Genomic DNA, 25,413 nt, shown 5'->3' with positions numbered 1-25,413 from the left:
TTCTGAACGTATGAATTACGTGTCTTTATTGCCTTTGTTGAACGACTTGTGTACTAGCTAGAATTATCTTCACAACTATCTTGTATCAAAGTTATTGTGTGCTATATTTCATGCTTTATGTAAAATAAGCGGTATTGTAAGTTTGTAAAATATTGTATAAAAGTTTGAACGCGAAATATTATTATAATCAGTTTTTCATATAGAATTGTAGTAGTTGAATTGTATATTAGCTACTAAGTATGAACTTAACGGGTAGGTACTACCCGAATTTAAACTTATAAAACGCTAATATGAAGAAAAAGCTTTTATAAATGAGTTCATATTATGCTACGAAATACTATTAACTACTCTTAATATTCTGTATGATTAACTTGTTCCATTTTACTATTTTGAAGGAAATGGCACCGACTACTCGACACACCGTGAATATGAATGAAGAGGAATTCCGTACTTTTCTAGCTTCAAACATAGCCGCAGTACAGGCTGCGCTACATACCAACAATAACCTTGGATCTAGCAGTACATGAAATCGTGTAGGATGCACCTACAAAGAATTCACTGCCTGCAAACCTTTGGAATTTGATGGAACCGAAGGACCGATCGGATTGAAACGGTGGACCGAGAAGGTCAAATCGGTGTTTGCCATAAGTAAGTGTACTGAAGAGGACAAAGTGAAGTACGCTACGCATACCTTCACAGGTTCTGCGTTAACATGGTGGAATACCTATCTAGAGCAAGTGGGACAAGATGATGCTTACGCACTACCGTGGTCAGCATTCAAGCACTTGATGAACGAGAAGTACCGTCCCAGAACCGAGGTCAATAAGCTCAAGACAGAACTTAGAGGGTTACGAACCCAAGGATTTGATATTACCACGTACGAAAGACGATTCACAGAATTATGCCTATTGTGTCCGGGAGCGTTCGAAGATGAGAAAGGGAAGATCGACGCGTTTGTGAAAGGATTACCGGAAAGAATCCAAGAAGATATAAGTTCACACGAGCCCGCCTCCATACAACAGGCATGTAGAATGGCTCACAAACTAGTGAACCAGATTGAGGAAAGAATTAAAGAACAGACGGCTGAAGAGGCCAATGTGAAGCAAGTCAAAAGAAAGTGGGAGGAAAACGGTGATAAGAATCACCAATACAACAACAACAGCAATTACAATAATAATCGCAACAATTATCCCAACAATCGCAACATCAATCGCAACTACAACAAACGGCCCAACAACAACAACAACAACAACAACAATAACAACAACAACAGCAACAGCAACTACAACAATCGTCCCAACAACAATAACAATCGCAACAACAACAACAATCAGAAGCAGCTATGCCAAAGGTGTGAAAAGTATCACTCGGGGTTCTGCACCAAATTTTGCGACAAGTGTAAAAGAAATGGTCATAGCGCGGCGAAGTGTGAGGTCTACGGACCAGGGGTTAACAGAACGAAAGGAACAAATGTTGTCGGAACGAGTAATGGCGGAGCAAGTAGTGTCGGAGCAAGTTATGCCAATGTAGTTTGTTATAAATGTGGAAAACCGGGCCACATTATTAGAGTCTGGTAATCTAAGAATTAGGGAACAGACACCCTAATTGACGCGAATCCTAAAGATAGATCTATTGGGCCTAACAAACCCCATCCAAAGTACGGGATGCTTTAGTACTTCGAAATTTATATCATATCCGAAGGGTGTCCCGGAATGATGGGGATATTCTTATATATGCATCTTGTTAATGTCGGTTACCAGGTGTTCACCATATGAATGATTTTTATCTCTATGTATGGGATGTGTATTGAAATATGAAATCTTGTGGTCTATTGTTACGATTTGATATATATAGGTTAAACCTATAACTCACCAAAATTTTTGTTGACGTTTAAAGCATGTTTATTCTCAGGTGAATACTAAGAGCTTCCGCTGTTGCATACTAAAATAAGGACAAGATTTGGAGTCCATGTTTGTATGATATTGTGTAAAAACTGCATTCAAGAAACTAATTTTGATGTAACATATTTGTATTGTAAACCATTATGTAATGGTCGTGTGTAAACAGGATATTTTAGATTATCATTATTTGATAATCTACATAAAGCTTTTTAAACCTTTATTTATGAAATAAAGGTTATGGTTTGTTTTAAAAATGAATGCAGTCTTTGAAAAACGTCTCATATAGAGGTCAAAATCTCGCAACGAAATCAATTAATATGGAACGTTTTTAATCAATAAGAACGGGACATTTCAGTAAGGACCGTGTGGTGTGATCTATTGGTTGTTTTATACGCCGATGGTGGGGTCTTGAGGACCATGTTGTATGATTAGTGGTGCGATAGCCGTGTTTCGCTCACGTGTTGTTATGGGTGTGACGATAGTCGATTTTGTATACCTTGGGATTAGCGTTGCCATAGTCGTTTGGATCGGTCTTCGTCGGTTTAGATGGTTGACTTTATTCTGATGTGCGGTTGTTACTAGCGACGTACTTGGTATGGTACGCTAGGGGTTGATATCTCGGTACGAGATTGGTTGAGTTTTCCCGATATGAGGGATTGAGTTAGTGCTAATGCTCGGAAATTGTAGAATTTGATAAATCACGGGTGACGATTTAGTTGTTAAGGGTAACTCTTTGAGAAGAATTGTCTAAGGGATCGTTGTAGACTTCGTGGTTGCGTGTATTGTACGTCTCGGGATGCGAGCAAATGTGTAATTTGTCATTGGATTAACCTTCGGGTTAGTGAAATTGTGGTAGAAATCGGTTTGAAATACATGTTCGAGGACCATTGAGTGTGGGTCCGTTTGGGTTTGTGACTAGGATCACGAGGACGTTATCGAATTTAAGTGGGGGAGAGTTGTAACACCCCGTTTTCCTCGTACATGACTTATAGGTGTAAAGTGTGCGTACGACTAGTTTACGGATGGTTCAAGGCGTACTCGCATGTTGAAGTTAGTACGCGAGAAAAATGAATCAGGGAAAGCAGTTTCGCGGCGCGACAAATGGAGCCGCGGTGCGGCGTTTCGAAAGAATCCAGATCAGAAGCTTGATATAAAATGATTCCAGACCTAGGCAAATGTGGCGGCGCGACACTTAAGGCCGCGGCGCGGCGATACGGGCAAACTGGTACCAGATTCTTGTAATTTTAAATAAGGTTCAAGGGCAATTTGGTCATTTCGCGTTTGAGCCAGATTTGAGGTTTTAACCTCATCCACTCATTTCATTTTCCTAATTTCCTTTTCTTTTCATTTTTCTCTCAAAACTCAAACACCCAATTGAATTCAAAGGGATTTTTGGAAAGGAAGAAGCGGGATTTGATCTTTGGCGTAGTTGACTAGGTTGTTCTCATCGTTCCTAGCTACACGGTGATACTAGTGGTAAGCTCTAACTCCGAATTTCATTTTCGTGTTCATCATTCAAATTTGGGGCTTTTGATTGTATGATTCATAGATGGAACACATTTAGTTGTTAATTGGAGATTAACACCAAGATTCGGGTTTATAAGTGTTAAAGGCGGGTTTTGGGTTGGTTAATGATTTAACCATGTTTAAGACTTGTAAATGGTGTACAATCACTAGCATTAGTGATTATTGGTGTTTTGGAGACTTTTAGGGTTTTCGTGGTTGACTAATTTTGACTAGAGTCAAAATTAGTGTTTGTTGAGGATTATGACTCGAATGTCGATTTGATGCGGTTTGTAAACTTAAAATGGATTAAGTTGAAGTATAAAACCGAGTTAAACATGTTTTGGTGTCAAAACTTGTAAATGGTGAGATTTTGACCTTATGGGTCAAAATTAGGGTTTATGGGCGATTTTGAGAACGATAAGTGTTTAACACTTGTGTTCGGGTTTAATTGGCATATTAGGACCATTATCACATGTGTTATATATATATATATATATATATATATATATATATATATATATATATATATATATATATATATATATATATATATATATATATATATATATATATATATATATAGTGATTATTGGGTAGTTTGGGCGCGGTTTGTCCTTGGAAGTGCATTTGGGTCGAAATTGCACTAAGTGTCGAATTGGGTTGGTTTGTAGATCCAATCTAAGTGTGTTGTTGAATTTGTGATAATGGATTAGGTACTTTCCATTGACGAGTTGCGGATTACTTGGAAGCATTTCTTCAAGGCGACAAGGTGAGTGTTAATATCCGATATGCATATGTATGTGTAGGATGGGTGCGGGTCGGGTGAAGTGATTCTCGGCTATAGAGCTCACTTCACATATAGGTGGTTTTGATGGACTTTTGTATGAGTTCAATTGGCACGGTTGTGCGTTTTGGTTGACCACCATTGGCGAGGTCCACGTTTTGTGTGTACGTTATCACACGTGGTTGTGATGTGGATGTTATAACCCCAATGGCGAAGGGTTAGTATTGTGTTGCGTTTTGGATAACCCGATGATGTGGGTTTTGATTTGGGAAGTGAATCTCGGGTAGTGTGGATTCATGATGACTCGGGTTGTTCGGTCATCTTATCGATGAAGTGATGAATTTCGGGTTGTTCGAATTCATTGAGGCTCGGGTAGTTCGGCCAACCTCGGTTGTTGAATTGGTGGAAAAGTGAATTTCGGGTTGTGCGAATTTACTAAGGCTCGGGTTGTTCGGCCAATGTTCGTATGATTGACGTTAAGGGGTTAACCTTGTAGTTTGGTAACCTTATTCGTTTATATTGTTATATATATTAATGTATTGTTGTGTTGTAGCTAACCCTATGGGTGTAGCTTCTTGGCATTGTTCACATTGTCATGGGTGAACTTATATTTGTTGATATTATTAACTTGTTGCTTAGTGATCGTATGGTATGCCTAGCTTAGCTTGCCTTTACACTTGGATGCTCCGGTATGCGGTATTTGATTATTTGTGTGGCGTGTCCATTTTATGCATATATATGTATGTAGTATATTCTCACTCACTAAGCATTAGCTTACCCTCTCGTTGTTGATATTTTTATAGGTTCGCGTGATGGCGGCTCGGGTAAGCATGGGGATTAGAGATCTTGGCTAGGTTGCTTTAGAAGATCTTGTTTTTGGACTCGATTAGGATTTGGGTAGCGTAGTCCCAAATCACCATGCTCGGTTTTGTGTAAACGTAACTAGTCGGGTCATAATGATTATAACCGGTTTACGATTTAATTAATGAACCATTGTATTAGGGAGTTTAAATTATTAATGTATGTTTTAAGTTCGTTGAACTTACTTTGGTAACCAATATGTTTTGGAAATTGTGTAATGGGACCTAAAGTATTATTTAACGCGTATTAAAAGGAAAAATTTTTATGGGCTGGTTTTAATACGGGTTGGGTTGTTTCATCACCACTTGAATTTACAGGCCTATTCTCCTTAGTGGGCTCACCACGTTCACCTTCATTGATGGGCTTATATGGTGTATTAGGTTTATCTTTTACCACATGTCCATGCTCGTTATGATTACAAGAGTCGTTATACAGACCTGATGGTTTATCTTCCGTACCTTTTTCACCCACGTAATTTGGATTTCCAATGTTGCATTCATGATTACTGCCATTGGAATTGCAAGAGGCGCTGTCAATTTCATTAATGTTTCTATTCCCCAGGCCATCATCGGAGTTCCTGGAACCTTCATCTTCCGGTGAGAATTCCGGGACCGATTTTTTGAAAACCTCATCATCGTCAATTGGGATGGGCCTTCGGACGTCGCCATCATCATCGTCGGAGCTATAGTTAATATCCTCATCTTCAGTGTTGTGATCGTCATCGCCCCATTCGCTGTTGTTAGGGTCTTCTAGCTCGATCTCAATTACATCTCCCAAATCTTCTATGACTTTGACATAAAATAAGCTACTTCCAGCTCTTAGTTTGACAGTTTCATTGATTAAGTTTGCCCCCATACCTTAACTAGGACTTTCCCGTAGATTAGATTTTGATTTCCTTTGAAAGTGCAGTTATGCATCTCATGAATTTGACCCCACCATTGAGCAATCGTCTTGAACGTATTTTCCTTCCAATACCTAAAAGGCACCCCTATTATGTTCAACCACGTTATCCTTCCAGCAACAGTGTAGGGGCAGCCCCCCAATCTAACATTACTAAGCCACCTTCTAAGGTTGTGGTCATCTTGTTTCATGATATTCTTTGCAGAGTTATCATCCTCGAAAATAATCATCAGCTCTAGTCCTCCAAGGCACTTTAATTCAAAATTGCATAGACCCTCAGCTACACATAAGGAACGAAAGTTGCTTAAGTACTCGAGTTTTTTAACTTCTCCAATCAGTGCTTTTCTCATTAAACCCATGTTGTCCTCATCTGCAGGAATATTAACCATACGCTCTTGGTCTGGACCACTGCACACTTTAGGTTGATTGTTTTGTTGGTTGTTTACAGCACCTTTCACTACGTATTGTTGCTTGGCGATGTTCTGAATGTTTTGATGGTTTTTGACAGCATCTCCTCTCAATCCATATTGTTGATTGTGTCTGTTGTTGTTTCCCAAGACATCGCTGAATTTCTGATCATCCCTAAAGGATTTTGGATTCACCCTCTCCTTGTGACTGTCATTGCCATTAACATTTGCAGTTTCAGCTTTATCTTGTACCCGATTACGTTGAAAGTTGGCTGCCCCCATATTGCCATATGCCATGTTGCTGTCTCCTGCCTTGTTATTTGCTCGCTCTTTTGCCTTAAAGATAAGCAGCATCCGCCCATCGATTCTGATTTCCTTTAGCTTGCTCAGTAACCTTTCTTCATCTTGGACTTCTCCAAACCTTACAAAAGCGAAGCGCATACCATTCCTTAACCTTTTCTTAGCCACATACACATCCCTTACCCATCCATATTGCTTGAACATTTTCCATAGTTCCACCACTCTCCATTCATCCGGGAAATTGAAAAACAAAAACGATTTAAGATGATTTCCGGTTCGACGCGAGTTGTAGTTTTCTTAGTTACCGCTATGAAATTCCCTACCTCTATTCGTGCCTGAAGATTTCCTGTTCCTCACCTCTCTCCACACTCCAACCTCACTTTCTCTCTCTACAGTGTTATTTCTCATTTTATCTCCCCCGAAAGCGAATATTCTCATTGAAGAAGACACATCTAAAGCCTATTATTATTAGTTATAACGATAAATATGAAATTATTACCTCTCCAAATAAAGCAGAATTTATTCCACCACTGTGCTGGTGTGCAACACCATAAACGACGTCACCAGCAGTTGGGAAACTAACACTTGACCTTCTAGTTCTTATGTAGTCGTTACTAGCGGCTCCACTAGTCGATTGTTCAACATTAAACTCAATCTGTGCAGTAACACTTTATGTTTATCAATCAAAACCACATAAGATTTAAACCATTACTTAAAAATTGTAAATTGTTTACCAAGATAGCAAAAGGTCTCAACTTTTTACTATAAGGTCCCAACTTTTTACTAAAAGGTGTCAAATTTAGAGAGTTTATGTATGAAGATGATAAGTACGTATAATATTCTACCAAGATTAACAATACCCAACAAAATTTACGATAAAGGTATTGAAATTCGATTAATTTATGTCTGAATATGAATAATAATGGCCAAATTTCACTTAAAAGGTATCAACTTTAAAGATAAGTTCAAGTATTTACTTAATTTTCTGTTAAATCTTCACATAATTATGTGAAAAAAATGAAGTGTAAAGTTAACTTACCAAGCAATCATTGATCCCTGTGTTTTGCCAAGTATCAGTGACATCAAATATGAAGATCTTAACAGGTACAATTGAGTCACTCCAATCAACCCACTTAACTGTATACCTCAAATAAAGGTTCCTTGTAACGCTTTTTTCAAGCCCATTTTTCACTTCGCATTGTGTTCCGTCGTAGCAACAGTTTAATCCACCCTCATAATTTGCGTTCAACGGACGACCGTATTCATCATCTGTCACATTGTATAACTTACATCTGCATTTTCAAACCAATAACATGAAAAATCTTGCACTAAATTTACAACAAAATCAAATTAAAATTTACGTAATAACTCTAAAAAAAACGTTCTCATACATCTTTAAAAAATGAAAATCACACTAGGAATGTTTGACGAACGGTATAAAGATAAAGAATCCTTATTATTTTGAAAAAGTGACACAAGAGAAGGGTGTGAATATTGGCAGAACTTGAATCCGAATACATATGTCGCGGGTCCAAAAACTAGTAATAAACTTTTCATTAACAGCGGGGTAAACACTAATAATAACCTTATTTTTTTATAAAATTTTTATTTTAGTGTAAAAGTTTTTGAAATCCAGTTGGAGCGGATGCCCCTACCTGTCTTCAATATATTCCGCCCCTGGGTCTGAAGAATCCTTTTCTTGTGTCGAAGACTAGAAAGATGAATGGGTTGGATCATATTTCTTACATTCTCGTCAAATTTATATACTTTATTTGAAATAAAAAAAAGAAAGATGATTATTCTTGTCCATTTTATTACATGATACCTGCATTCAGTACATCCCATAGGATCTACTGCACCCCGAGTATCAATTACGTGAATATTAAGCAACCATTTTTCTTCATATCCAACAGGAATTTCAAGTGGATTACCAACTTCGATTCCATAAGGATCAGGAGCATATGTTGACGTTTTTCGCGTTTTAGATCCTAATCCAAAAAACTGTGAAAGACCATGATTGCATACTCCAACGTTCCCGGTCATTATGAAATCCGATTGTTGAAATCCTAATTTACCATTATACTTAATGTCTGTAACACCTTTACGTTGATAGTATCTTACTGCAACCCAATGGTGAAGATATGTTTCTTGAAGAGAAACAGGGTCCCCTGCTTCATCAACCACCTCAGCATTGAAACTTTTTATAGCAATATGACCTTTGGGGAACTCGATATCATAGTAGAACTTATTGGAAACAGAACCCGGGTGTTGGGTTATTTTGGGCGATAAATACACCATTGATTTCACCCCGTTTTCAAGTGTTACACCAGCTTCGGAATTTTGAGCACATATTGCCAATATCGCGATAGCTAGCGTAAAAACTACTCCTTGAGTACTATATGACATCATTGAGCCGTGAGGTCGATTAATCTGAAGGAAGAAAAAGACAGTAAAAACATTTCATTTTTGTTCTACCAAAACAGCCCAAGATTTAGTATGGCACATGGAGTTTCATTCATACAAACTTTGAAATCATGTTCTAACCAAAAGATTAATCAGCAGATTAAACAAACAACCAAGACTGTCTATGATTGTTAAACCTGAATCTTCAAGATTTTTTAAACTTAAAATTTACCAAGGAAATAGATTTAAACGCTTTGTGATAATAAGTATTTATCTCTACGTAAAATGTTTCAAATTCAAACTTCACTAACAACATATTTTGTGATCACCAGAAAAAGTAAAACACACATAAGGAAAGGATAGAAAAAAGTCATAGGGGTAAAGGTAGGAAACCCTATCGGTTAACCGGTTAAAGCGCGTACATCATGTTAAAAAAACTCTCTAGCTAACTTAAACAGGGAAAGCCTTTTTCGTTTACACGTTTATTTCATTTCCTTTTTTTTTTATCAACATACAGTAAAAACAGTTTACAAAAATTTGATCATGAACTATAGGATTCCCTTATTTTAAGTGGAATCATATATGATAAATGAAATTCATTATACTGAAATTGTATATTAATTACACTCATCTTATAACAAAGTTGAAAAAAATATATTTTCAGTCACCTTCTTAAAATACATTCCCTCCCTCCCTGGTCACGATAATCTCTTTTATCTCTATTATTATAATTATAAATAAGTATATCAGCGGGAATGAATGAATAGTAGGAATAGTAACATGATGACGTGAGCAAATTTTATTTATTTATTTTTTTTTATTTTTGCTTTTACATCCAAAATTTTGGGCCCAAATGGACCTATGACCTCGTCGTATTTATATATAATAACAAAAAATAAACGAGGTCATCTAAATCCAAAAACTCTAATCCTACCCATCAATTCAATTTATAATTTTATAATGATCTACTAAATCAAGACCCTTCAAACTTTCACATCAGCATTATCACTTCATAATCAAAGAATTTTTTATTTAGACGGACTAAATTACCCTTACACATGCTTAAAAAACACGGGTCTTGATAAAAAAAAAAAAAAAAAAATTAGGGGTTCTGCAAAATTGAAATCATTCACACACTCAAAAACATCAAAAACTCTAATTTCCTCTCAAAAAACATACGACGATCTTCAAAATGGAGATTACATCTTCATTAACCTAAATTTAATTCGCATACCGTAATAGCACAAGAAGAAGATATGGTTTGATTTTGATCTAAATGAAACAATAATATCAATAGGAGGCCAATTAACTTCCGTGTCATAAATCATTACCAGTGATCGATTTTCTGTTGAAAGGGAAGAAATTCGACGATGAATCTGATTGATTCGTTCCAATTCAATATATGCAAGGAGGTACCAAATTTTGATTTCTAGGTTTAAATTCAAATTTCGATGTTATTCATTTAATTAATTTGTATTGAATTGAAGGGTAATTGGATTGAATGTATATATATTTTTGATCTAATCTCATTAATTTATATTGAATTGAATTGTTTATATCTGCATATGTATATGGGTATAGAAGATATGATATTCGAAGTGATTAGATTAGACTAGACCTATAATGAGTCCAGTAATACTGGAATGAAGGTTGTCTATTGATTGTAATTTATTATGAATTTGAATTTATATTGATTAATTAAGAGATGTGTGATAGATAAACGTTGCTAATGTAGTGAAGTCAATTACAATCTATTCAAATCAATTTGTGTGTGATAATATAGAAGGGCACATCTTTAGTGGTCAAAGCTACTTTTATAAGATGATTATTATGGTATTATTTTATGTGTAATTTTAAGTAATTGACTAAATTCTTCCTATTTTGAACTGTTTCCGATAGGTGTCTGTAATAAAAATCTCACACTCAAATGATGGATGGTTTAGTTAAGCTGTATTCAGCACACAAGTTTAGTGGTGCAAGTGGAGATCTTAAAATTTGAGAGTGATTCTTTGGTGTATTGTGATCATTTGTGCCCATCTGTTAACATTTTTAACGATGATATCAAAGGTGCAATGCATGTTTGCGACCTTGCTTCCCGGTGGACACAAGGACGCAAGATGTCTCTTGTGACCTTGCTTCCCGGGGACGCAAGGACGCAAGGTGCCTCTTGCTCATGCCTGATATCATGGTGAATGTTTTCTTTCAGACATTTCATTAAACACCTTATGTGCATCCGTGATACGGTTTTTTCGACTTATCAAATCATTCATAAAGAAAGTCACGATTGTTTTCTCTTACCACCATCACAGATGAAACATAATGGACGCCACTGGCTCTAAAAAACTTGACGTGCTCAAATTCTGATACATTAATTCTTCCAAAAATCAATACATTAATTCTTCCAAAATCAAGTTTCAAATGTAATAATTCAAAACCTCAAATGCCAAGATACATGAAATACTACTGGCTAACTATCGTCACTTTAAAAGGCAATTGACTGAATAATTGGGCATAATCACTTTACAAGAATTGCCACCACTATTAACATGCATCGAACATCCATCTGTCACAAACTGATCAATAGTTTGTTACACGAAAATTTATTATCTAAAATAGTATTAAAAAAATTCAAATATTCAAGATGCACGTAAGCTGTTTGATGAAATATCCCCGGGAAGCAAGGTCGCAAGAGGCACCTTGAGTCCACCGGGAAGCAAGGTCGCAAAACAGGCACCTTGCGCCCTTGCGTTTTGCGCGGGCAAATTGTCAACTTTTATTTTTTATGGGTTCTGAGTCAAAAAGGGAGAAAAAATGGGCATTTTAGTGATAATCCCTTGTATGAATTCATGATAAAATGAGACAATGAACATAGTTATCTTGACAATATATCAATTTAACATGCCCATGTACTTATAATTACTTCTTTTTGGTGTAGCCAATGTGTTTTCTTTGTGGGCCTGGGCATCAGATGCCTTCTTCATGCGGGAATGATTGTATGTACTCCCTAAATGGGCCTTTTCTATAGTTTATTTGTAATTCTGTAACATAGAGTACTTATCTCTGTTTTAGACAGGAATGACTATTTTTTACAATCACAATGAAGCTTAGAGATATTGCTTTGGTTTGGTATTTAGCCGTTGACAAGGCCAATATGGTATATAAGGTATTTAGCTGTATTATTGATAATGATAAATATGGTAACCATGAAGCCATGTGTAATGATTATGTTTCAAGTTCGTTTCTTGATTACATTATAAACAACATAGCATTCATGCCTTGGGAAGATCCGAATCATGCATAGATTGGTGGGCATCTTACAAAAATTAGAGGCCAAGAAGCTGAGATAGAGACTCCTGATCTTCAAAAGGTTAGTACTTCATTTTTTGATTGTGAAACTAAATTTTTGTAAATTACGTATTTTAACTACCTGTTGCAACAAAATTTACAAGTCATTGTGGCGTTTTCAAGTCATTGTGAAGTTGACTCGGTTTAGGACTCCCCGTTTCCGGTTTACCATAGACCGAATCTTCATCAAAAGTAACATCTCGCGAACGAATTACTTTTCTAGTTTCGTTGTCCCAACAACGATAGCCCATTTCATCCGACCCGTAGCCTACGAAAATACACTTCTTTGACTTAGCTTCAAGCTTGTCTTTATCCGCATCTTTGGTCTTCACATATGCATTACACCCAAAGATCCTAAGGTGACCATAACTCACCTTCTTGCCTTGCCATTCTTCCTCGGGAATTCGGAAACCTAACGGTGTTGAGGGTCCCCTATTTATCAAATAAGCCGCCGTATTGACCGCATCCGCCCAAAACATTTTAGGCAAACCGGCATGTAGTCTCATACTCTTAGCCCTTTCATTTAACGTACGATTCATACGTTTGGCGACCCCATTGTGTTGCGGTGTCTCCGGTACCGTTTTCAACATTCTAATACCGAGCTTTGCACAATGGTTCTTAAACTCAAGACTACCATATTCTCCTCCATTATCCGACTTCAAGCACTTAACCTTCAAGTTAGTCTCATTTTCTACCATAGCTTTCCACTTCACAAAAGTATTAAATACATCGGATTTAGCTTTAAGAAAATAAACCCATACCTTTCGAGTGGAGTCGTCAATGAAGGTGACATAATAGCGAGAACCTCCATGTGATTCTACATTGGTTGGACCAAACACATCCGTATGAACGAGCTCCAATTTCTCCAACTTAGGTGCATTCCCCGATTTCCCAAAAGTCACCTTCTTTTGCTTCCCATAAACACATGGTTCGCTAAACCCAAGTTCTACTTTCTTCAAATCCGGAATCCTCCCACTCGAAACAAGCATCTTCATACCCTTCTCACTTATATGCCCGAGTCTTCGGTGCCATAGAGTTGATTCGGACTCAACATTAACCGTAGCAACCACCGTGTCTTCATCAAACACTTCAACCATATAAAGTGTTCCCCTTTTATGCCCACGAGCCACAATACTACTACCCTTAACCACCTTCCATTGGCGGTTTTCAAAAGTAACCGCGTTACCTTCATCATCTAATTGACCAACCGAAATAAGTTTCCTTTTCAATTTAGGAATGTACCTTACGTTCTTCAAAGTCCAATTAGAACCAAGAGTAGTCTTCAAAACAACATCTCCAATGCCCTCTATATTGAGTTGCTTGTTGTCCGCCAATCTCACCTTGCCTTGGTATGAACGAAAATTCTTCATCATGCTTTTGATATGAGTAGCATGAAACGAAGCTCCCGAATCCAAAATCCAAGACTCCATAGAATTTTCAACACTACACAAAAGTGCATCATCACTTTCCCCTTCGGCCAAGTTTACACCTTTCGTGGAACCATTTTTGCAATTCCTTTGAAAGTGCCCCTTTTGATTGCAACCCCAACTAGTAACTTCACTTCTATCCTTCGATGGATACCTCTTCTTAGACTTCTTCCTACCCTTCTTCTCACCGCGTTCAAATTTTCTACCCCGGTTGTCGGTACTTAACAAAGAACCGGATGTCGATTCCCCCGAATTTCTCCTACGAGTATCTTCACCAAGAATCAAGTCCCTTATTCCTTCAAAACGCTAGCTTAGTAGTTCCCGTAGAGCTACTAACCGCGGTAACCGTACCCGACCAACTTTCCGGTAATGATGAAAGCAAGATAAGTGCTTTTAGTTCATCATCAAACTTGATCTCTACCGATTCAAGTCTTGAAACGATATTATTAAATTCATTGATATGATCCGTTGCACTCGTACCTTCCTTCATTTTAGTATTAAACAATTGACGCATGAGAAATACCTTATTTGCAGCTGTAGGTTTCTCATACATGTTAGAGAGTGCTTTCAAGCAAGCAAACGTCGTCTTCTCATTCACAACGTTGTATGCAACGTTCTTAGCAAGTGAAAGACGAATAGCACCCAAAGCTTGACGATCCAAAAGCGTCCAATCGGCATCGTTCATGCTTTCGGGCTTGGTCTCTAACAAGGGTTGGTGTAGCTTTTTTTGATACAAGTAATCTTCAATTTGCATCTTCCAAAAGCCAAAGTCTCTCCCATCGAATCGGTCGATTCTAAACTTCCCATCTTCCGCCATCGTTCCCTTAACGAAACCTTGTGCTCTAGATACCAGTTGTTAGGATATTAGGACCCAAACAACGCAAGTGATTCTTCAAGATCACTCACCGAAACAACGCTTACCGAAATTTGATTCTACCATTTTCATGACGACACACTTTTATTTATTGGCAGGAGGTCCATTCGAAAGCAAGCTCTCTATCCGTCAAATTTCTCTACTCTTGGGGTTTTTCACTATGGGTAGAGAAATGACTTGTCTTTATTCTAGGATAGAGGAAGAATTGTTTATATCTCACATTCTTCATACCCCACAAATGTGAGATTGGGTTTTATTGTTGTTTTTGTTGAATCCCAATCACCCTTTCACAAAGAAAATAATACAAAAATAAATGACTCATAAACTTGAAGTCATTACCTCTACATACAGAGCAGAACTGACTCCACTAGTAGTTAAATTGTTCAACATCAAATTCAAACTTCATGGTAACAATTATAATGTGGTACTCCATTGGTGAAGTCTCACTTATTTTGGTTGAATGATGAAAACACCCATAAGAAAGTATACATGTATCTTGTTAAGGTGTGTATACAGTAAAGTACCACATTAGGTTACATAAAGAAAACTAAGGTCAAGACATATACAAAAGAAAAAGTAAATAATACAGTAATAAAAAAAAAATAGAAATTGGATGATGGGAGAGCTTATGTCACAGATGACAACCTTCGATGCTGATTTGCCGGACAAGTGGAGCAACCAACAACAAGAACCACAGATATTATATGTTGCTTGCAGAGTAAGAGAGAATAACACGGAAGGTTTTGTGATCTTTGTGTTTGTTTTGATTTTGATTGTGAACTAGAAAGTTATCGACCGCGCGTTGCGGCGGTGGTGTTCGGGTCATATTGTGGGTGCTCTGTTTGTGTTTGTGTTTATTCGTTTTGTTGATATATTTATTTCGAGAGGAAGATACGGGCTGTCTTTGTGTTTAGCGTTTTTTTAAAAGTGTCCGTTTCGAACGTAGTTTATATGGTTTTGTTCATAAAATTATTTCGAGTAAGACGCTACTATCGAAAAATTTTAACTCACGGCGAGCGGGAAGATACGGATTGTCGTTGTGGTTAGCGTTTTTTAAAAAGTGTCCGTTTCGAATGTAGTTAGTTTCGTTTTGTTCACAAAAATATTTCGAGTTTAACGGTGCTGGCGGAAAAATTTTAACTCGCGGCGAGCAGGAAGATACGGGCTGTCGTTGTCTTTAGCGTTTTTTAAAAGGTGTCCGTTTCGAACGTACCTTTTATCGTTTTGTTCATAAAATTATTTCGAGTACGACGCTGCTTTCGGAAAAATTTAACTCGCGGCGAGCGGGAAGGTACGGGCTGTTGTGTATTTAGCGTTTTTTTAAAAGTGTCCGTTTTGAACGTAGTTAGTTTCGTTTTGTTCACAGAAATATTTCGAGTTTAACGGTGCGGTCGGTGAAATTTAACTCGGAGCGAGGAGGAAGATACGGACTGTCGAAATGGTTGGGCGGAGTTTTTATTTTAATTAAGGAAAGTGGCGTTTTACCCCCCTGAATTTGAGGGTATTTTTTTTAAGTTAGTTATAGTGTGGGGGGGTTTTTTGGATATTTTGGGTGGAAGTTTGGTCCCATGTCGTTTTGGGTATTTTTTGGGCGGGGGTGGGGTGAAACGACCAAAATCCATGTGGTGGTTAGCATGTCGTTTTGGGTATTTTTTGGGCGGGGGTGGGGTGAAACGACCAAAATCCATGTGGTGGTTAGTATATATGGAAATGTATCTAGTGCATGGGTGGACCCCGTGGGTGAGGTGGATTTCGAATTGCGATGGAATGGCCGAACGGCTTATTATGAATCAATGACAAAAAGATTGATAAGGACTGTTTTGGAATCAATCAATCTTGATCATTAATTGCTTACATTAATCGTGTAAGCATGTTGATTATTACTGTAAATCTTGCGCAATATTATGTTAAGGAAACATGAGGAACGACGGAAATGTATACTTCAAGACGTCGATGCAGTCTGCATCGAACTGTTGATATTAAACAAATTTAAGAAAATCAAAATTAAGAGATTGCTACAAATTTAAGAAAATCAAAATCAAGAGGGAAGTAATCAATCGGGGAAACGGAAGGAAGCAAAATCTTTTTTTTTTTTCTTTTCATTTTTTGAAAAAACTTTGTTCACGAACATTATAGATTGGATGAAAATATGAACATTTAATAAAGTCACTTTGTGATAAATGTTTTTATTTTGGCGGGAAAACGCTCGAAGAACTAATATATAACAATTATCGTGTTTTTCGAGCGTATGTTGAGGTTTTAGATATTAGGGTTTAGATATTAGGATTTATAGGGTTTAGATATTAGGGTTTAGAAATTTAGGGTTTAGGGTTTAGATTTAGGGTTTAGATTTAGGATTTAGATTGAGTTTTTAACACGAATGGTTTAGAGTTTAGGGTTTAGGGTTTGGTGTTTTGGGTTTATGGAATAAACCCAAAACACCAAACCCTAAACGCTAAACTCTAAATCGGGCTAAATTTTACTTCACAAAACATGGAAAAAAAAACGTTAATATTCTTCACGAACAATATTATCTTGAATGTTATTTTTGTCGATCGTTTTCCCGCCTAAATAATAACATTCATCATAAAGTGTCTTTTCTAAATGTTCCTATTTTCGTGTGATCTTGATGCCTGAAAAAAAATTCCAAAAAAAAAAAAAAAAAAATTGCTTCCCCCCGTTTACCCCCGATTAGTTAATTCCCCATTGATCATGCCCCTATATATATATATATATATATATATATATATATATATATATATATATATATATATATATATATATATATATATATATATATATATATATATATATATATATATATATATATATATATATATACAGAGAGAGAGTGTAGATCTTTGATTCAAACCTATATTACAAATAGCAACATTCTTCACATAAGCTATACATGAATACAGTGACAAATTCTAGGGGAATTTGGTAATTTTTTTATGTAGTAGTATATATCTTTATTTCTTATAACTTTACACACATTTGGGATCATAAAACTTGTAGTTTTACCAACCAAAATGTAGCCTTTCGAAATCAGAGAACGAATCTGCTTTTAAGATGAAATAGATTGGTATCAGGTGTGTATACAGTAAAGTTACCACATTAGATTACATCAATAAAGAAAACTAAGGTCAAGACATATACAAAAGAAAAGTAAATAATACAGTAATAAATAAAAATAGAAATTGGATGATGGGAGAGCTTATGTCACAGATGATCGAGAACCTTCGATGCTGATTTGCCGGACAAGTGGAGCAAGCAACAACAAGAACCACAGATATTATATGTTGCTTGCAGAGTAGAGTAAGAGAGAATAACACGGAAGGTTTTGTGATCTTTGTGTTTGTTTGATTGTGAATGTATCTAGTGGCATGGGTGGACCCCATGGGTGAGGTGGATTTCGAATTGCGATGGAATGGCCGAATGGGGTATTATGAATCAATAGCAAGAAGATTGATAAGGACTGTTTTGGAATCAATCAATCTTGATCATTAATTGCTTACATTAATCGTGTAAGCATGTTGATTATTACTGTAAATCTTGCGCAATATTACGTTAAGGAAACATGAGGAACGACGGAAATGTATACTTTAAGACGTTGATGCAGTCTTCATAGAACTGTTGATATTAAACAAATTTAAGAAAATCAAAATTCAGAGATTGCTACAAAGAAGTAGATATATCTATACACTTTTTTATATAATAAAGCATGTGCTAATAATTTTACGTGTCAATTTCTAAATTAATTTTATTTAAATTTGCACACGTATCAATTTTTTAATTAAATTGAATTAAATTTCAACACGTTTCATTTCTCAATTAAACGGAATGAAAAAATAATTAAAAGGTAAGTAATTTTAAATTTTAATTAGTTTGAAATAATAATAAATAAAATATATGTTTAATTAAGGAAGTCAATATATTTAGAAATATTCTACTGATGATCACAATTGATATTGATATATGTAATCTTCGTTTCATAAACAAATTTTTTATTAAATCGTATAGATTTTTTTTAGTAGTTATCGTAATTACAATAATAAAATATATATATATTCATATTCAATATATTTAATTAGGGAAGTCGATATATTTAGAAATATTCTACTGATGATCACAATTGATATTTTTTTTTTTTTGAAAAGCAAAAGTATTATTATTATTATTACCCGGATTATAACAATACAAGTCCCTATATGCTTCTATACAATGCTATAAACAATCGAAATAGTTGGAAAAAGATATGAGATAAATATCTAAGCTGTATGATCGGAAGTGACGTAGACTAGATAACACTATGAGGGAACGAACTTGAGAGGAAAACACAAGCGGGGAAGGAGGGGACAACCGTGCCAATCAAGCGGCGACAAAGTTGACACACAACTAACCCATTTAATCTAACCCACATAGGCTAAATAGAACAACGAACACTATCCGATTTAATTAAGTCGTGTTAACCGACTCCCATGCGATTTGAAGGAGATGTCACGTAAAATGATGGGTTGAGGAGCCATTGATGCCAATCGATTGATATTTTTTTTTGCGAACGGTTTGAAATCCAGCTAAAACTTTGAGATTGAATCTCGGAAATTATCGCTGCAGGGTTCCATATTTTTCCGGAAAAAATCTTTAGGTTTCTATGTTTCCATATAATGTAGCACGCAATCCATTTAGTAGCTTGCCATAAGGACGATCCAATGGAATTATGTGTGAAGCCTTGATCAGAGATGATGGCTTCATTGATGTTAGAGATTCTTATGTTATTTTGATTCCACCAATCGAGTAGTTGTATCCAAATTGAAGATACTTTTTGACAATTTACCAACGCATGATCAATGGTTTCGATATGATGCTCGCATAAGGGACATAAGATGGTATGAAGGTCAATTCCTTTTTTATCAAGTTCGCTTCTAACCGGGATTTTTAGTTGAACGACCCTCCATGAGAAAATGAAGATCTTTTGTGGGACGTATTTGTTTCGAGGTAATGATAGGTTTCTAGAGTTTGTGCCATATTTAAGCGTATTGATCAGATTTGACATTGTTGATGTAGTGTAGATGCCGGAAGTGTCGAGGGAAAATTTCCATGAATCAGGACAATCTGAAATATTTACAGAGGTTATTAGATTATTGAGTTCCGTGAGTTCATCCATTGCGCGACCACTAGGAGGCCGGGACCAATCCCAATTTCCGATCGAGGTGGAGTTAACGTTCAGTATTCTATCGGCAACAGTTGCTTCTTTATGGGATTCCAACATGAATAATCTATGAAATGATGATTTTAAGCTCACAGATCCGATCCATATATCGTGCCAGAAACTTATTGATGTGCCATTTCCTATAGGCTTTGAAATCGAGGATGTGAAGGATGTGCCTATGTTGTCAGCAACTTTTCCGGCTTTAATAATCTCTTTTCAAATGATGCGACCTGAAATGTTCCTGCATAAAATATTAGTATCCCCCCCCCCCCCCCCCCCCCCCCCCCTAAATGCGTTTGATTATTTTTACCCATAATGCATTATGTTCATTTTTAAACCACCACCACCACTTACATAGTAATGATATGCTTTTAGCAAAAAGGGACCCCACAATTGATATTGATATATGTAATCTTCGTTTCATAAACAAATTTTTTTATTAAGTCGTATAGTTTAGTAGTTATCATAATTACAATATTTAATATAATTTTATATTTTAACGATTTAATTTAATTTTATAGTGAAAGATAACACACATAAGGTTTCATGCATCAGAATAACTCATCTCATATTTAATGTTAAGAGCAACTTCATTGTGTAATGGCGGGCTCATACACTAGAAACCATTTTAATTGAAAAATAATTGAAAGATTTTTTCATTGTAATTGTATTGTACACCTAATCAGTATCAATGTTGACGTTATTGAAAACTAATTTATAAAACTGTTGTGCAATGCACGAGCTCATAACATAGATAAGAGCATCATATAAGGGTTATCGAATACTAAATTATACAACGTACGTGCAACGCACAGTCTCATAAAACTAGTATATATATAAACAGTACTTAGATGATAATATTCTAGAGTGCAGAACTTTGATTCAAACCTATATTACAAATAGCAACATTCTTCACATAAGCTATACATTTTTATACAGTGACAAATTCTAGGGGAATTTGGTAATTTTTTTAGTCGTAGTATATATCTTTATTTCTTATAACTTTATACATATTTGGGATCATAAAACTTGTAGTTTTTACCAACCAAAATGCAGCCTTTCGAAATCAGAGAACAAATCTGCTTAAGATGAAATAGATTGGTATCCATCTTCAGTTTGCTTTTTTCTTCCATATGCAACTACACCAGCAACTAAAATTGCAAATCCAAACACGGCTATACCCCAAACGAAGACTGGTACCATTGTTTCTTGACGAATCTGCACATCAAATCAGAGAAAGTTATAAAAAAAAAAAATAAAAAAAAAAATTGACTGCCAATCAAATTCCACCCAAAAATAAAAGAAAATGTTGCCAAACAAGATTAAAATCTTACTTGAACAGGATTGTTCACTGTCAAAGAAGACTCTGCAACAAGAATATAGAAGAGGCCCATAACTCCCGTGTGACTTTTTACGCTGCTGTAATTAGACTCCAACGTCAAAATTTCACCTTTACCTATTTTTACTGAACCTGGTTCGGGATAACATGTAGTCATTCCAACAATGTAACCAGCTTCGTCTCCTGCACTGTTTCCTTCCCCGTAAATAGATCTTGACGAGCAAATAATGCGTCCATCCTGAATAAAGTATTTCAAATAATAAATACTACTATCGAAGCAAATCTTGATCAAACGAAAGAAAACCCCGACTTTTAAAAATAAAATAGTTACCTCTCCAAATAATGTAGAATTTATTCCGCCACTGTGCAGGTGTGCAACACCATAAACGACGTCACCAGCAGTTGGGAAACTAACACTTGACCTTCTGGTGCTCGTGTAGCCATTACAAGCGGCTCCAGTAGTCGATTGTTCAACATTAAACTCGATCTGTGCAGCAACACTTTATGTTTATCAATTAAAATCACATATGATTTAAACCTTTACTTAAGAGTTTTGTTAAATTGTTTAGCAAGATAACAAAAGGTCTCAACTTTTTACTAAAAGGTCGCAACTTTTTACTCTGAGTTCTCAACTTTTTACTAAAAGGTGTTAAATTTAGAGAGTTTATGTATGAAGATGATAAGTACGTATAATATTCTACCAAGATAACAATACCCAACAAAATTTTACAGTAAAGGTATTGAAATTAGATTAATTTATGTCTGAATATGATTAATAATGGCCAAAGATAACAAAATGTTTCAAATTTCACTTATAAAAGGTATCAAATTAACAAAATAAGTTCTCGAGTTTTTACTGAATATCTGTTAAATCTTCATATATTTATGCGAAAAAAATGAAGTGTCAAGTTAACTTACCAAGCAATCATTGATCCCTGTGTGTTGCCAAGTATCAGTGACATCAAATATGAAGATCTTGTGTGTTGCCAAGTATCAGTGACATCAAATATGAAGATCTTAACAGGTACAATTGAGTCACTCCAATCAACCCACTTAACTGTGTACCTCAAGTAAAGGTTCCTAGTAACACTTTTTTCAAGCTCATTTTTCACTTTGCATTGTGTTCCGTCATAGCAACAGTGTAATCCTCCTTCATAATTTGCGTTTAAAGGACGACAGTATTCATCATCTGTCACATTGTATAACTTACATCTGCATTTTCAAAACAATACCACGAAAAAACTTACACTAAATTTACAACAATATCAAATTAAAATTTAGGTAATAACTCTAAAAAAACGTTCTCATGCATCTGTAAAAAATAAAAATCATACTAAGAATGTTTGACGAACGGTATAAAGATAAAGAATCCTTATTATTTCGACAAAAGAAAAAGGTGTGAATATTGGCAGAACTTGAACCGGCATACAAAATTTTTCATTAACATCGGGGTAAACACTAATAAAAACGTTATTTTTTAATAAAAATTATATTTTAGTGTAAAATTTTTATAATCTAGTTGGGGCGGATGCCCCTACCTGTCTTCAATATATTCCGCCCCTGGGTGTGAAGAATCATTTTCTTGTGTCGAAGACTAGAAAGACGAATGGGTTTGATCATACTTTTTTCATTCTCTTCAAATTTATATACTTTATTTGAAAAAAAAAGACGTTTATTCTTGTCCATTTTATTACTTGATACCTGCATTCAGTACATCCCATAGGATCTACTGCACCCCGAGTATCAATTGCATGAACATTAAGCATCCATTTTTCTTCATATCCAACAGGAATTTCAAGTGGATTACCGACTTCGATTCCATAAGGATCAGGAACATAAGTGGACGTTTTTCGCGTTTCAGATCCTATTCCAAAAAACTGTGAAAGACCGTGATTGCATACTCCAGCGTTCCCAGCCATTATGAAATCGGATTGTTGAAATCCTAATTTACCATTATACTTAATGTTTGTAACGCCTTTACGTTGATAGTATCTTAATGCAGCCCAATGGTGAAGATATGTTTCATGAAGAGGAACAGAGTTCCCTGTTTCATCAACAACCTCACCGTTGAAACTTTTTAAAGCAATATGACCTTTTGGGAACTCGATATCATAGTAGAACTTATTGGAAACAGAACCCGGATGTTGGGTTATTTTGGGCGATAAATACACCATTGATTTCACCCCGTTTTCAAGTGTTACACGAGCTACGGAATTTTGAGCACTTATTGCCAATATCGCGATAGCTAGCATAAAAACTAGTCCTTGTGTACTATATGACATATTGAGCCGTGCGGTTGATTAATCTGAAGGAAGAAAAAGCCAGTAAAACAATTCATTTTTGTTCTACCAAAACAGCTCAAGATTTAGTATGGCACATGGAGTTTCATTCATACAAACTTTGAAATCATGTTCTAATCAAATGATTAATCAGCAAATTAAACAAACAACCAAGACTGTTTATGATCGTTAAACCTGAATCTTCAAGATTTTTTAAACTTAAAATTTACCAAGGAAATAGATTTAAACACTTTGTGATAATAAGTATATATCTCTACATAAAATGTTTCACATTCAAACTTCACCAACAACATATTTTATGATGACCAGTAAAAGTAAAACAGTCATAAGAAAAGCAGTGGCGAAGCTAGAAATTTATATGAGTGGTGTCACTATACAATTCATACGAATTTTTTTATTCGAAACAGTTCATAGTTACAACTTCAAATATCGAGACTTACAAATTTTTGCTGATGCAAATTGAGTTTGATAATAAGAAATACAATGCAGTCACCAAATAAATTGCGATGAAGTTCAATTGTTCAAAAAAATTACTTTTAAATGGCAAAATTGGATTAAAGAAAGGTTGATAGATGGGCTTTTGACTTTTCATTGGTGTCACAACCCAAATACATGTGGTGTCACTTAAATAAATGGACTACTTATTAGACTAATCGGTGGACTTTGAATGGTGTCACTTGACCCATTATAGTGTACTTGCCTCCGCCTCTGAAGGAAAGGATAGAAAATAGTCATAGGGGAAAAGGTAGGAAACCGTATTGGTTAACCGGTTAAAGCGCGTACATCATTTAAAAAAAACTCCTCATATCGGATAACTTAAACAGGGAAAGCCTTTTTTCGTTTACACGTTTATTTCATTTCCTTTTTTTTATCAACATACAGTAAAAACAGTTTACAAAAATCTGATCATGAAATATATTATTCGCTTATTTTAAGTGGATTCATAAATGATAAATGAAATTCATTATATTGAAACTGTATACTAATTACACTCATCTTATAAGAAAGTTAAAAAAACACCCTGGTCACGATAATTTCAGTCACCTGCTTAAAATACATTACTTCTCTCCCTGGTCACGATAATTTTCACCAAATAAAAGAAAAAAATAAACACCCATTAATATTTTCAAATAAACCTGCAGAATATAAACAAAGTGAAAGAATCTAAGAAAATAAGCTCTTACCCAGATGAGTATTGTGTATAAAGTTGGGAACTTTATAACCTTGACAACAATATTTTCGAGAGATTACAAAGACTATATAGTGTAAAAGACAAAAAGGATGATGGCAGAGCTTACGACACTGGTGACAAAAAGGATGATGGCAGAGCTTACGACACTGGTGACAAGCTAGGTTGGATTTTGATTCGTTGTAAGAAAGATGAAATCGACAACAAGAACAAGAGATAAAATTAAACTATATACGTGGCTAGTAGAAAAAGAAACGGTAATAACGAAAGTTTTTGTGTTTATTTGATTGTTTATACGTGTGAATCAATGGCGTTATCGATCATGAAACTGTTGAATGATAGAACCCCTGAATTCTTATTCATTATCGAAGCGTGTTTATTGTGTACATATAAACCCTACCAACTAATTCAACCCTAATGGACCCAAGCCCACAAACGGACTTGAGCCTAACTTAATCCGTCTAACACTCCCCCGCAGTCCGAACGGCGAAATCCCGAAAGTTCGGACTGGAGTTAAAAAAAAAACTAACAAATAAACAAAAGTGACATTTTTTTTTCTTTGTTTGTTGCACTGAATAGAATGATATTCGCTGATTTGGTTGCATTGCTTGACTGCGTTTTCTATTCCGTAACGCTTTTTTTTTCTGTTACCCCGTGGCTTGCTT

At 35.6% G+C, this 25,413-nt stretch overlaps 1 long non-coding RNA gene and 1 pseudogene across 4 annotated transcripts; one reads left to right on the top strand and one right to left on the bottom strand.

The window, feature by feature from the left end:
• Window positions 1–5,932: 5,932 nt before the first annotated feature.
• On the bottom strand, window positions 5,933–24,784 carry LOC139889408 (uncharacterized; annotated as a pseudogene).
• On the top strand, window positions 10,182–12,537 carry LOC139892601 (uncharacterized). Of its 4 annotated transcripts, none has more exons than XR_011774165.1 (4): window positions 10,182–10,474; window positions 11,998–12,055; window positions 12,132–12,225; window positions 12,329–12,537. It is a non-coding gene; the product is annotated as an uncharacterized lncRNA (long non-coding RNA). The 4 variants fall into 4 exon arrangements; XR_011774163.1 differs by adding an exon at window positions 10,962–11,074 and having other exon boundaries at window positions 11,998–12,225; XR_011774164.1 differs by having other exon boundaries at window positions 12,132–12,537.
• Window positions 24,785–25,413: the final 629 nt, after the last annotated feature.

Source organism: Rutidosis leptorrhynchoides, chromosome 2, assembly GCF_046630445.1.
Source record: "Rutidosis leptorrhynchoides isolate AG116_Rl617_1_P2 chromosome 2, CSIRO_AGI_Rlap_v1, whole genome shotgun sequence".
In the NCBI taxonomy this organism is placed as follows: Eukaryota; Viridiplantae; Streptophyta; class Magnoliopsida; order Asterales; family Asteraceae; genus Rutidosis; species Rutidosis leptorrhynchoides.
The sequence above is the reverse complement of the archived record's forward strand: the minus strand, read 5'-3'. Positions and strand labels throughout refer to the sequence as shown.